Raw genomic sequence first — 13,267 nt, forward strand, 5'->3', positions numbered from 1 at the left:
AGTCTGCATCTTCATAGAAGTTTGGAGGTCCAAAGACCTGTTTTTTTTTTTTTGCATTTATATGTAGTATAAATGGGGATATATGATGTACAGTCTTCTATGACTTCTTTCTTTTACTAGTTCACCACCAGTGTATTGGACGTCTCAATGCTCCATATCCTCATCACTCTTTTATATGGTTAAACTTCTAAATTATTGCCAATGTAAGGGTATAGAATAATATTTTATTGTGCTTTTAACTTGCAATTCTCTGATTGCCGCAATTACCACACTATTGTCCGTCCGTGTCCATGAATCCTTTTTCCTTGTTGTTTGATCCCTCCATACCCAGCCCAAAGCTGTCAACCTGCTCTCATCTAAAGTCTGTCTCTGTTTTGTTTCTTAGTTCAGTTTGTTCATTAGATTCCACATATGAGCGAAATGATATGGTATTTTTCTTTCTCTGACTGGCTTATTACACCTAGAATAATGTTCTACAGGTCCATCCATACTGTCACAAAGGGTAAAATTTTCTTCTTTATTAAGACTGATGGTATTCCATTGTGTAAATATACCACAATTGCTAATCCACTCATCTACTGATGGACACTTGGACTGCTTCTAGACCTTGGTGATTGTAAATAATGCTGCAATGAACATAGGGGTGCTTGTGTTCTTTTGGATTAGTGTTTGGGGCTTCTTCAGATAAATTCCCAGAAGAGAAATTGCTGGGTCATAATGCAGATCCATTTTTAATTTTTGAGATACTGCTTTCCATGGCGGCTGCACCAGTATGCATTCCCACCGACAGTGCAAAACGTTCCCCTTTCTCCACATCTCTGCCAGCACTTGTTGTATATTGATTTACTGATGATAGCCATTCTGACAGGTGCGAGGTATTACCTCATTGTTGTTTTAATTTGCATTTCTCAGAAGATTAGAGATGTGGAGCATCTTTTTATATATCTATTGGCCATCTGTATGTCCTCTTTGGAGAAGTGTCTATTCAGGCCCTTAGCCTGCTTTTTTTTTTAATTTTTCTTTTTAATTGAATTTATTGGGGTGACATTGGTTAACAAAATCATGTAGGTTTCAGGTACATAGTTCTACCACACATCATCTGTAGTTAGTTTTAATTAAGCTTTGTAAGAGATGAATTTTTCCTCCTCTAATTATATTGTTATTCAAGTACAGTTCCCTGCCTTTTCCCCCCACCCCACCATAATCCTCAGCCCTCCTCACCTCCCTCCCATTTCTACCACCCCACCCCACCCCCTGTTATTGTCCATGTGTCCTTTATAATTGTTCCTACAAACCCTTCACCCTTTTCCCCTGAAATTCCCTCCTCTCTCCCCTCTGGTCACTGTCATCCTTTTCTCAATTTCAGTGTCTTTGGTTATATTTTGCTTGCTTGTTTGTTTTGTTGATTAGGTTCCTGTTAAAGGTGAGATCATATGGTATTTGTCTTTCACCGCCTGGCTTATTTCACTTAGCATAATGCTCTCCAGTTCCATCCATGCTGTTGCAAAGGCTAGGAGCTCTTTCTTTCTTTCTGCTGCATAGTATTCCATTGTGTAAATGTACCATAGTTTTTTGATCCTCTCATTTACTGATGGGCACCTAGGTTGCTTCCAGCACTTGCCTTAGCCTGTTTTTTAATTGGACGGTTTGGTTTTCTTGATGTTGAGTTTTATAAGTTGTTTATAAATTTTGGATATTAACCCTTTGTCAGATGTATCAGTGAATATGTTCTCTCATTCAGTGGATTGTCTTTTTATTTTGTTGATGGTTTATTTTGCTGTGCAAAGCCTTTTTAGTTTGATATAGTCCCATTTGTTTACTTTTTCTTTTGTTTCCCTGCCTAAAGAGATGTATCAGAAAATATATTGCTATGAGCCATGTCCAAGATTTTACCACCTATATTTTCTCCTAGGATTTTTGTGGTTTGGGGTCTAACATTTAAGCCTTTAATCCATTTTTCTGCATCTATCTGTCCAATTTTCCCAATATAGTTTATTAAGTGAACTATCTTTTAGCCCATTGTATGTGCCCGCTTCCTCTGTCAAATATTAATTGACTATAAAGGTGTGGGATTATTTCTGGGCTCTCTATTCAGTTCCATTGATTTATGTGTATGTTTTTATGCCAGTACCATGCTGTTTTGATTACTATGTCTTATGGTATAGTTTCATATTAGGTAGTATGATTCCTCCAACTTTGTTCTTTTTTCTCAAGATCACTGTTGCTATTTGGGTCTGTTTATAGCTCCATATAAATTTTTGAAATATTTGTTCTAGTTCTGTGAAATGTATCATTGATATTTTAATAGGAATTGCATTGAATTTATGAGGTCTCTCCAGAAGTATTCCAGCCACGTAATATGAAAATGGAGACATTTATTGAAGAAGATACAAGATGCAAGAAACATTGTACATAAGACAGTGATGCCTCAATCCCCTTCAAAGTAGGCACCTTGGGACCTCACACAGTTCTTCCAAATGACATCAGGTACCCCATTGTATTCTCCTGAATCTCATTGACAGTCTGAAATCTCTTCCCTTTCAAAGGTGGTTTTAGTTTTGGGAAAATCCAGAAGTTGCACTGCCTCAAATTTGGGCTTCAGTGGGGCTGAATCGCCAGGTGATTTGATGTTGTGCAAAAAACTCTGCATGAGATATGATACATGAGTGGGTGCTTTGTCATGATGAAGCTGCCAATCACCAGTTGCCCATAGCTGTGGCCTTCTGAATTATCCAAATAGTTTCTGTGGAGGAATGTTCAAGCTTAACGTGAAATTGGATGCAGATTTGTTGCTCTACTTGCTCAGTCATTTTGAATGCAATGGCCACACAGTACACATACTCACTCAACAGCATCTGCCGCTCTCACTGACTAGTACAGTGAAGTCATCATTGTTCATGCATGTGCATTCCAGTGCACTCTCCTTGGCTGCCAGGTTACATCAATATCACATAAACCGTATCCATATTAACAATGCTAGGCTTTTTCTGGACAGACCTCGAATATACGGTTTGGGTAGTATGGACATTTTAATGATGTTAATTCTTCCTATTTATGAACACAGTTTGTGCTTCCACTTATTTGTATGTATCTTCTTCTATTTCTTTCTTCAATGTCTGTAATTTTCTGAGCACAAGTCTTTTAGATCCTTGGTTAGGTTAATTCCTAGGTATTTTATTCTTCTTGAAGCAATTATAAATGGATTCTTTTCTTAATTTCCCCTTCTGATAGTTCATTATTGGCATATAAAAATGCAACTGATTTCTGGATCTTAATTTTGTATTTTGCTACTTCACTGAATTCATTGATCAGTTTTAGTAGTTTCTTGGTGGAATCTTTGGGGTTATCTATGTAGAGTATTATGTCATCTGCAAATAAAGACAGTTTTACTTCTTTCTCTCCAAAATGGATGACTTTTATTTCTTTTTCTTGTCTGATTGCTGTGACTAGGACTTCCAATACCATGTTGAATAAGAAAGGTGAAAGTGGTCTTGTTTCCAGTCTTAAGAGAGAACGCTTGTAGTTTTTGCCTGTCGGGTATGATGCTGGCAGTGGGTGTGTCATATATAGCCTGTACTATGTTTAGGTATGTTCCTTCTATTCCCACTTTACTGAGAGTTTTTTTTTTTAAATCATAAATAGGTACTGGATTTTATCAAGTACTTTTTCTGCATCTATTGATATGATCATGTTGTTTTTATCCTTCATTTTGTTTATGTGGTGATTCACATTTATTGATTTGTGAATGTTGTGCCAACCTTGCATTCCTGGAATAAATCCCACATGATCATGGTGTATGATCTTTTTGATGCATTGCTGTATTTGGTTTACTTATATTTTGTTGAGGATTTTAGCATCTATGTTCATCAGGGATATTAGCCTATAGTTTCCTTTTTTGGTAGTGTCTTTTTCTGGTTATGGAATTAGAGTAATGCTGGCCTCATAAAATGAGCATGGGAACCTTCCCTCCTCTTGAATTTTTTCAAATAGTTTGAGAGGGAGAAGTATTAGTTTTTCTCAAAATATTTGGTAAAATTCACTTGTGAAGCCATATGGTCCAAGGCTTTTTGGGGAGTTTTTGATTACTGCTTCAGTTTCACTAAGTATATCTGTTTATTTAGATTCTCTGATTCTTCCTGATTTAGTTTTGGAAGATTGTATGTTTCTAGAAATTTATCCATTTTATCTATATTGTCCAATTTGTTAGCATATAATTGTTCAAAATATTTTCTTACAAAGCTTTGTATTTATTTGGTGTCAGTTGTTATTTCTCCTCTTTCATTTCTGATTTTATTTATTTGGGTTCTCTCTCTTTTTTTCTTGATAAGTCTAGTTAAAAGTTTGTCAATATCATTTGTGTTTTCAAAGAACCAACTCTTGGACTCATTGATCTTTTATATCATTTTTTAAGACTCTCTTTTATTTATTTCTGCTCTGATCTTTATTTTATCCTTCTACTCCATTTTGGGCTTTGTTGTTGTTTTTCAAGTTTTTTAAAGTGTAAAGTTAGATTGTTTATTTGAGCTTTTTCTTGTTTTTTGAGATAGGCTTATAATGGTATGAAGTTCCCTCTTAGGATTGCTTTCCCAGTGTCCCACAGATTTTGGATTGTTGTGTTATCATTTTAATTTGTTTCAAGGTATCTTTTGATTTCGTCCTTGATCTCATTGTTGACCCATTCATTATTTATTAACATGTTATTTAGCTTGTATGTCTCTGTGTATTTTTCAGTGTTCCTCTTGTGACTGGTTTCTAGTTTCATAGCATTGTGTTCACAGAAGAAGCCTGATATGATTTCAGACTTCTTAAATTTATTGAGACTTGTTTTTGTTCTAACATGCAGTCTGCCTAGAAATATTTCTATGTGCACTTGGAAAGAACATATATTCTGTGGCTTTTGGGTGAAACGTTCTGAAGATATCAATTAAATCCATTTGATCTAATATGTCATTTAAGGCCACTGTCTCCTCTTGATTTTTTTGTCTGGAAGATCTATCCATTGAAGTCAATGGGGTGTTAAAATCCCCAACTATGATTGTATTTCTGTTGATCTCTCCCTTTATGTCCATCAAGATTTATTTCACATATTTAGGTGCTCCTATGTTGTGTGTGTAAATGTTTACTAGGATTATATCCTCTTGTTGGATTGTTCCCTTTATCACTATGTAGTGTCCTTCTTTGTCTCTTACTATAGTCTTGGTTTTAAAGACTATTTTGCCAATCGTAAGTACTGCTACCGTAGCTTTTCTCCATTTGCATTAGCATGAAATATATTTTTCCATCCCTTTACTTTTAGTTTGTGTGTATCTTTCAATCTGAGGTGGGTCTATTGGAGACAGCATATATATGGGTCTTGTTTTCTTATCCATTCAGCTACCCTATGCATATGTCTTTTGATTGGAGCATTTAAGCCACTTACATTTAAAGTGATTATTGATAGATATGTTTTTACTGCCATTTTGTTTTTTAACTATTTTCCTCTGTTTTTTTTCTTTTTCTTCCTCTTGTTTAAGCAAGTCCTTTAACACTTGTAATAATGGTTTGGTGTTAACAAACTCCTTTAGCTTTTTCTTCTCTGAGAAGGTCTTTATTTCTCCTTCAATTTTAAATGATAGTCTTGCTGGGTAGAGTAGCCTTCAGTGTAGTATCTTCCTCTTGTTTCTTTTAAAAGGAATTCTTCTTTATCCTGAGATCACAAATATATATATATTTTGCAAAGGTTTCATAGTTTTGATTTTCATGTTGAAGTCATTAATGCATAAATGTGGTGAGAGTTAAGAATCAATTTTCATTTGTGTGATATAGATAACCATTTTTCCCAGCCTTGTATATTGTATGTCCTTTCAACCCTATGTGCGATGTCAGTTCTGCCTTAAATCAGGTTTCTATATATTCATGGGTCTCTTTCTGAGTTCCCTATTCTATTAGCTATCTGTGACCGATACTACATTGGTCTCTGTGATCAATATCATATTACTTAAATGACTGTATCTTTAAAATAAATCCTGATCTTCTACAGCAAGTCCACCAGCCTGCTTCTTCAGAACTGCCCTGACTGAATCTTCTTGACCTTTTGTGTTTTCATACAAATTTAGAATCAGCCTGTCAGGTTCCATAAAAATGAAACAAAACAAAACAAACAATCCCTCATTCATATTTTGATTGGAATTAAAGAGTTTACTACATTTTCACTGTCACTTACTCTCATGTCCTCATTTCCTTCCTCACCCCACTTGGATTCTGTGTATAATCACTTCCTTGCAAATACCCTTAATTCCGCTGTCACTCTTTCTCATTTTTATACTTTCACCACGTAATTGCTTACTTTTTGCCAGTACCCAGTCAGCTAAAATTGCTGGAGAAAAACAAATAACTATACTGAGTGGTTTCCTTTAAAAACTGATAACCACAAGTCTCAAATAGGCACTCAAAATTATTTAACATTCTACAATACTAACCATTCTTCAGAATTACCTCTATCATACTTTTCCCTCTCTTCTCAAGCCTCTATTCCTCTCTTTCCTTTTTTTTGCTCTCAGCTGATAATCTTACCTCAAACTTCATTGAAAAATTCAGAGCAAGGAGTAGAAACTTCTTTATTATCCCATCTTCAAATCTATCTACCCCATCAGTCCTGGCTTCTGCCCTGTCTGTTGTTACTATGAAACTCATCATTCCTGTCAAAGGCCAGCTCCTTCCTTGTGTTCTGGATCTCACCCCTCTAATGTTTTCAAGATGTCTCCTTTTGCATTCTCTCTCTTCTACATCATCAAATTTTCACTTTCCACTGACTAAGTCCCATCAGCATAAAAACAGGCTCTATTGTTAAACTAACAAATTAGCATAACCTCTTAGAATCTCTCCTTTCAACAAATAAAGCAATATGATATAATGGTTATGAATATGGACTCTGATGTCAGACCACCTGAGTTCAAATTTCGTGACCCTGGACAGGCTATTCTGTCCAGTACAACAGCCACATGTGGTTATTTACCTTTATGTATATATTAATTAAAATTAAATATAATTAAAAACTTAGTTTCTCTACCATACTGATGGTGTGGCTACACAATTGTTCCGTCATCACAGAGGGTTCTGCTGTGTCCGAGTGTTCTGGAATAGCTTGCTCTTCCCCTCTTTCTTTAAAAAATTAATTTATTTTCACAAATCTTTTTACAAAATTTAATTTACTTTTCCAGATTTATTGAGATACTATTGATATATAACATTGTGCAAGTTTAAGAGTGTAAGGAGTACCACATGTGGATTTGATACTCTTCTATATTGCAAAATGTTTACCACAGTGTTACATCTTACCTTCCACATGTCACATACCATTTTTGCCATGGGTAGTGTGCACTTTTTTTGCCCAAATTTTTGAGGGAAAAATGATACACATTATATATGGGTGTAATGATTACATACCATGGGTATAATAATGGTTATAATAATCCCATGTATAATGCACACAAAATGTGTCTGCATTATATATGGGAGCACATTATATACAGCAAAATACGTGTAATTACTATTGTTTTTTGTAGTGAGGGCATTTATGATTACCTTTCTAACTATATTCTATCACACTACAATTTTTATTGTAGCACTTTCACCATCTGATATATTTTACATTCACTTATTTGTTCATTTTCCCCATCTTTTCCTACCAGAATGCAGGCTCCACGGGAGCAGGTTCGGCTTCACCATTTCATTCTCAGTGCCTAGAACAATGCCTGGGTTTACTGAGTTGAATAAATATTATTTAATAATGGCTGATCAGACATTAAAAAAGCTTTGGGCTGATTAGAGAAAAGTTTCCCTAGACATAGTGTACTCATTTTTACATTGTTTGTGGATATTAGCTGTGGCATATTGAGTGAGGGATGTAGTAATCACTAATATTTAGAGGTTGGTGGACTTCAAGAAAAAGCAACTATACCGAGGCTGAGAGACTGGGTCCTGGTCATGATGCTGTGTCAGCTGTGGAGTATTAAGAAGTAGCCTAGGCCTCCTTAGAGTATTTGAAAGTTTAGAAATTAGAGAACACATGTGAACCATTGTTGAGGAATTAAAGACCTTATGTGTGGGTTTAGTTGTTTTGGAAGTGGGCTGCCTCACATTCTCGAGAATTTTCATTGCCATATTGCCTACGACAGCAAACAATTGGAAATAACCTAAATGTTCAGTAATATGGGAATCAATAAATACATTATGGTACAGTCATATGATGGAGCATCGTGGAGCAGTAAAATGACTAAACCAGATCTCTAATTATCAGTGTGAATAGCTCTCAAAATCTAATGAGTTGAAAAGAGCAATTTGTAGCTGGATAAACATGGTATAAACATGTATATAAACTTAAAAAACCCAAAGGTAGCGTCTATGGCCACACATATGAGTAGTTAAAGTATTAAAACATTGACGGTGAGAACACATCTGAATGACACCTCTAGGGCGAGAGGATGGGAAATGGGATCAGAGAGAGGAGATGCGATCAGGAAGTAACTTCGATAGCGTCTGCAAAGTTTTATTTCCTTAAAAACTTGGAAGTCAACATGACAATATATTAACATTTTAAAAATCAGGGTATTTGTTGTTATTCTCTAGAGTTTGCTATATAGTACTTGAAACATTTTATAATTAAAAAACAAAAAAAACCCCATTAAGTTGCATCTGTATCAAGTTCATGCCACATTTATTCCACAGTATTTCTTGAGACCCGGCTGTGTGTGTGTGTCATGCTGGGTGTTCAGGGTTGTAGGGAAGTCAGTAAACATGAGCTTTGCTCCCCAGAAGTCTGCTGCTTTCTTAGTTGAAATAATAGAACCTCTTACATGAAGTAGTTAAGTTGTAGAAGTTAGCATATAATTATGTATCAAAACAAGGACTATAAGCTTGGAATTCAGAGTCCCTGGAGCAGCTGGAGACGATATACTGGAGGAGGGATAACTTGAAGAGCAAATCTGGATAGACTGAAGGGAGGTTAAGTACCTTTCGGCCTGAATCATATCGGTACTAAATCAGTACCTTTCTTCCTTTCAGAATCATATGCCCAGTTTTGAAAAGGATCAGTAAATACCATCCTGGAGAAATGAACTTTTTTTTAAAGGAAAAGTGAATACATAATATTAAAGGTACTCTGAACCCTGGGCAGGTAGCTCAATTGGTTGGAGCATCGTCCCGTACACCAAAAGGTTGTAGGTTTGTTTCCCAGTCAGGTGCATACAGGAGGCAACTGATTGTTTCTCTCTCTACCCCTTCCCCTCTAAAATCAGTAAACATGTTCTTAGGTGAGGTTTAAAAAAATGGTACTCTGAGATACATTAATGCCATATCTAGGAATTTATACCTTATTTGTTAGTTAAGTGAGAACCATTGACAACTCTGAGGAAATGGAGTGACATGGTTGATTTGATCTCTTTAAATGTTAATCCGACTGGTGTGCAGGGTAGACTGAAATAGAGAAGAGTAGAAACAGGGAACTCCACTAAGAGGTTGTTTCAACAGTCTAGCAGTTAGCAGGGGAGGGCCTCAGGTGAGTTGGTAGTAATGGAGATGGAGAAAGGAAAGAACTAATATCTTCCAGCAGGGTAGGTATTACATTACTGATCACACTTTACAAAGGCACAGAGAGGCATGAGTTTTATTCTGCTTGGGCTACCATGACAAAATACAATAGACTGGATGGCTCAAACAACAGAAAATTATGTCTCCCAATTCTGGAGGCTGGGAAATCCACAATCAAGGTGATGACATGATGACAGGGGAGGTTTCATTCTGAAGCCTTCTCTTGGCTTATAGGCAGCCACCCCCTCACTGTGTGCTCACATGACAACAGCCCTCTGGGGCTCCTTATTCTAAGGGCACCAATTCCTTCGTGGCCTCCTCTAACCTTAATCTGCCCCAAGCCCTCATCTCCAAATATCATCATCCTAGGGGTTAGGGCTTCAACATATGGATTTTTTCAGGGACACAGACACACAGTCTATAAAATCATTTGTCCAAAGTTCTCGTAGATAGTAAGAGCCAGAACCTGCAACCAGATCTAGGTCTTTTTTTGGCCGTGACCTGGGTAGAGTGTCCCCTGGTTTGGTGGTACTTGCCCCATATCGGTCGGGGACAGAATAACTCCTTGTTTATCCCAGCCTGGCTTTTGGTTTGTGCTCATGCTGGTTTATGCCCAGGATACATGGGGGAAAAATCTAGTTATTTTTTACTCCAAAGTTTGTGTTGAAATTTTGAAAAATTGAGAAGATGACAGAAAAGGATAAAAGAACAATGAAGGTTTGGTTGCCAGTAAAGTGCTTGTGGAAACTGGAAACTTGCAAGGGTAAGCTAGTTCGGTGGAGAACAAAACAAGTTCACTGCGGGAGGAGAGGGAAAGTCGGAGTTGATGGTGGGCCAGCCCAGTGCAGATGGTTTCTAGACTGTTGGAAGTCTGGTGGATTACTGGAAGCGCTCACATCTGAAGTGTGGAAAGTCATTTGCACAGAGGTCGTAATTAAAGTCTGAAGACAGCAGTTCCCATAAGAATGATTACAGACAGAGAGCAGATGGACGTTGTGCACTAAAAATGTGCTGACAGGGTAGACATTTCATATTAAGTATTCTTACCACAATTTAATGAGAGAGAGATAGAAATAGAGAGAGAGAGAATATGAGTGAATACGAGTGTGTCTTTAGGAGTACCCAGACTTGCGACTTTTCACTTGGTGAAATAGAAGTACCAACAAGGAAAACCATAGAGGAGCAATTAGAGGAGAAAAACTTCTTGAGTTTGTTTGTTTTTTGCCACTGGATCCTGTTCATTGAGGCGAGTTTTAGGAAGAAGGGGTAGTTAAATATGTCAAATACAATAGTGTTGATTAAAGAGGATGACAGCTGGTACTGAATGGTTGTAATCTGTGATTCAATGCAAAAAACATAGGGTTAAAAAGAGATCTTTTAGAAAGTGTGGTTTGCAGACTTTTAGATTTCACAGACTTGTAATATTTCAAAAAATATTTAAGGGAACTTAATATTTTTTAAAAGGCCATTCAAAACACCACAATCTCTTATCAACCTCATTTTCATAAAAGAAAAAACCCTTTTAACATAAATTTAGAGGGCCATAATCCTAGGGTAAAGGGTGGTTTACCTAAGGGCAGCACTTGTGACCAATCGTGGACAAAAGTAGAACTGAGAACTTGTACTTGGGAACCACTGGAACAAAATATATGGTGTCTCCTCTAACTCACAGTCCCGGTAAACTGGTGTGTTCTTGTTTTTTAAACCAATTTTTGTCTATAAAACACCATAGAGGAGGTTTCAGGAAGTTTAGTAGATCCTTATACACATAATGGAAACAGACTAAAATTAACCAAGTGGTGGGGGGATGCTTGGGGACTATTCTTCCTAGTGAGAGCAGCACTCAGTATTGAGGAAAAAAAATGAGATTGTAGAACTAATAATATTTGCTCCATGAAATTATTGTAGTTGAATTTTCATGCATGGCTAGGAGGAAAACCATGGATTATTCATTCCTTGACATTTCAAGGTATATTCAGTGCCCAAAAGGAATCCATGAGCCTGAACATTCTCCAGATTCAATTATCCTTGTTTTGGTGTAAAGACAACCCTTACTCAATGAAAGCCGATGAAGTGGCTCCTGAAATATTGTAAGTTTCCACCTTCTGTCTGCTTGCCCCAACCAAAACTGAGTATCGGAAGCTGGACTTTATCAACAGAGCCGTATGAACTGGACAAACTCGGAACTGGGCAGACCTCAAGGACTGGGGCCAACCTGGAGTCAGATCAGTGTTAAAAGGCACTAACTATGCTGTAATCACGCAAAGTTTATTATACAAAACCATTTTTCTGCTGGCTTAAAAAAGAAAGAATAAGGGACTAATTATGCAGGCCCAAATAATAACGACAAAAATGTATTATTCATTAAAACCTGTCTTGATTTTTAAGAATAAATAGCTCTTAGGCAGACACTGAAATTAACAAATTTAAGTGCCAAAAAGATAAAAATTGCCCACCCACTCACCACAAAATACTATTCTTCATCAATAACATATGTTTCTATTGGTTCTGCAATTATACTTGGTAGTTATTTTTTAACCAACTGTTTTCTTAGTTTTGAAAATACTGTCTTTGGTCAAATTTCCTTATTAGTGTGATCTACAAGAAGTGGATATCTCTAAGTTCTGGGGGAAAAGACGATTTTACAGGTCAAAACAAGACTGATGATGCTAATGAAACCACCAGCATGAAGAACATGTCCCAAGAAAGTACTCTTTCTCATCAAAAGGTCTCTAAGGAAAAACCCAACAACAGCACTTAAAACATATGAGGCACTACTGAACATATCCTCTTTTTATTGTGCAATGTAGAGTATACACAGAAAAGTACACACGACTCGTATGTACAGCTTAACGTGTAATTATGTCAACCACCCAGGTGACCATCAGTCAGATGAAGGAACTGAACGTTGCTGCCACAAAGAAGGTCCTGTGTCGTTCTTCCTGATCACATCCCCATCATCCTATCTAGAGATAACAGATATCTTAAATTTTTAAATAATAATTACTTGCTTTTTAAAAAGTTACACTACCTATGTATGCATCCCTAAAGATAGAGTTTAGTTTTGTTGCTTGTTGAATATATATCTCTGGGTGCTTTTAAGAAGATTTTCTTTTTTGCCTTTGGTTCTCAGAAGCTTTGCAAAGATGTATCTTGGCGTTGGTTGCACATCCTGAATCTTCTGTTGGTTTGGAAAAGTCTCAGCCATTATCTCTTCAAATGTTACTTCTGGCCCTTTCTCTCCCTCCCCTTGCTCTGAGCTGTAATGATAGTTTCCTCAGGACTGGTTCTTCCCTGCCCCATAGATAAAATCACAGGCAATTTCCTGTCTTTTCTAGTAATTTTCAGGTAATGAACAGTCCTGTGGTCACTTTAAATTTTAGTTATTTATTTATTTTTAGAGAGAGGGGAAGGGAGGGAGAAAGAGAGGGAGAGAAACATCAATTTGCTGCCTCTTGCATGCACTTCAACCAGGATAGAACCTGTAACACAGGCATGTGCCCCTACTGGGAATCGAACCAGCGACCTTTAGCTTTGCGGGACAATGCCCAACCAACTTAACCACACTGGTCAGGGCTCCTGTGGTCACTTTGGGCCCTCAAATAGTTTAGTAATTAAACTGTCCACATAATAAAAAATGGCCATATAATAGTAAAAGATTCTAAATTCTTTTAAAAAATTCATCCATAGTTCTGTTGAG

General features: G+C 36.8%; 1 non-coding gene across 1 annotated transcript; it reads left to right on the forward strand.

The window, feature by feature from the left end:
* Nucleotides 1–10,058: 10,058 nt before the first annotated feature.
* Nucleotides 10,059–10,193, forward strand: LOC112296632 (small nucleolar RNA SNORA48). The gene has a single exon (XR_002973954.2). It is a non-coding gene; the product is annotated as a small nucleolar RNA SNORA48 (small nucleolar RNA).
* The last annotated feature ends 3,074 nt before the right edge of the window (nucleotides 10,194–13,267 follow it).

This window comes from Desmodus rotundus, chromosome 7 (genome assembly GCF_022682495.2).
Source record: "Desmodus rotundus isolate HL8 chromosome 7, HLdesRot8A.1, whole genome shotgun sequence".
NCBI classification, from domain to species: Eukaryota; Metazoa; Chordata; class Mammalia; order Chiroptera; family Phyllostomidae; genus Desmodus; species Desmodus rotundus.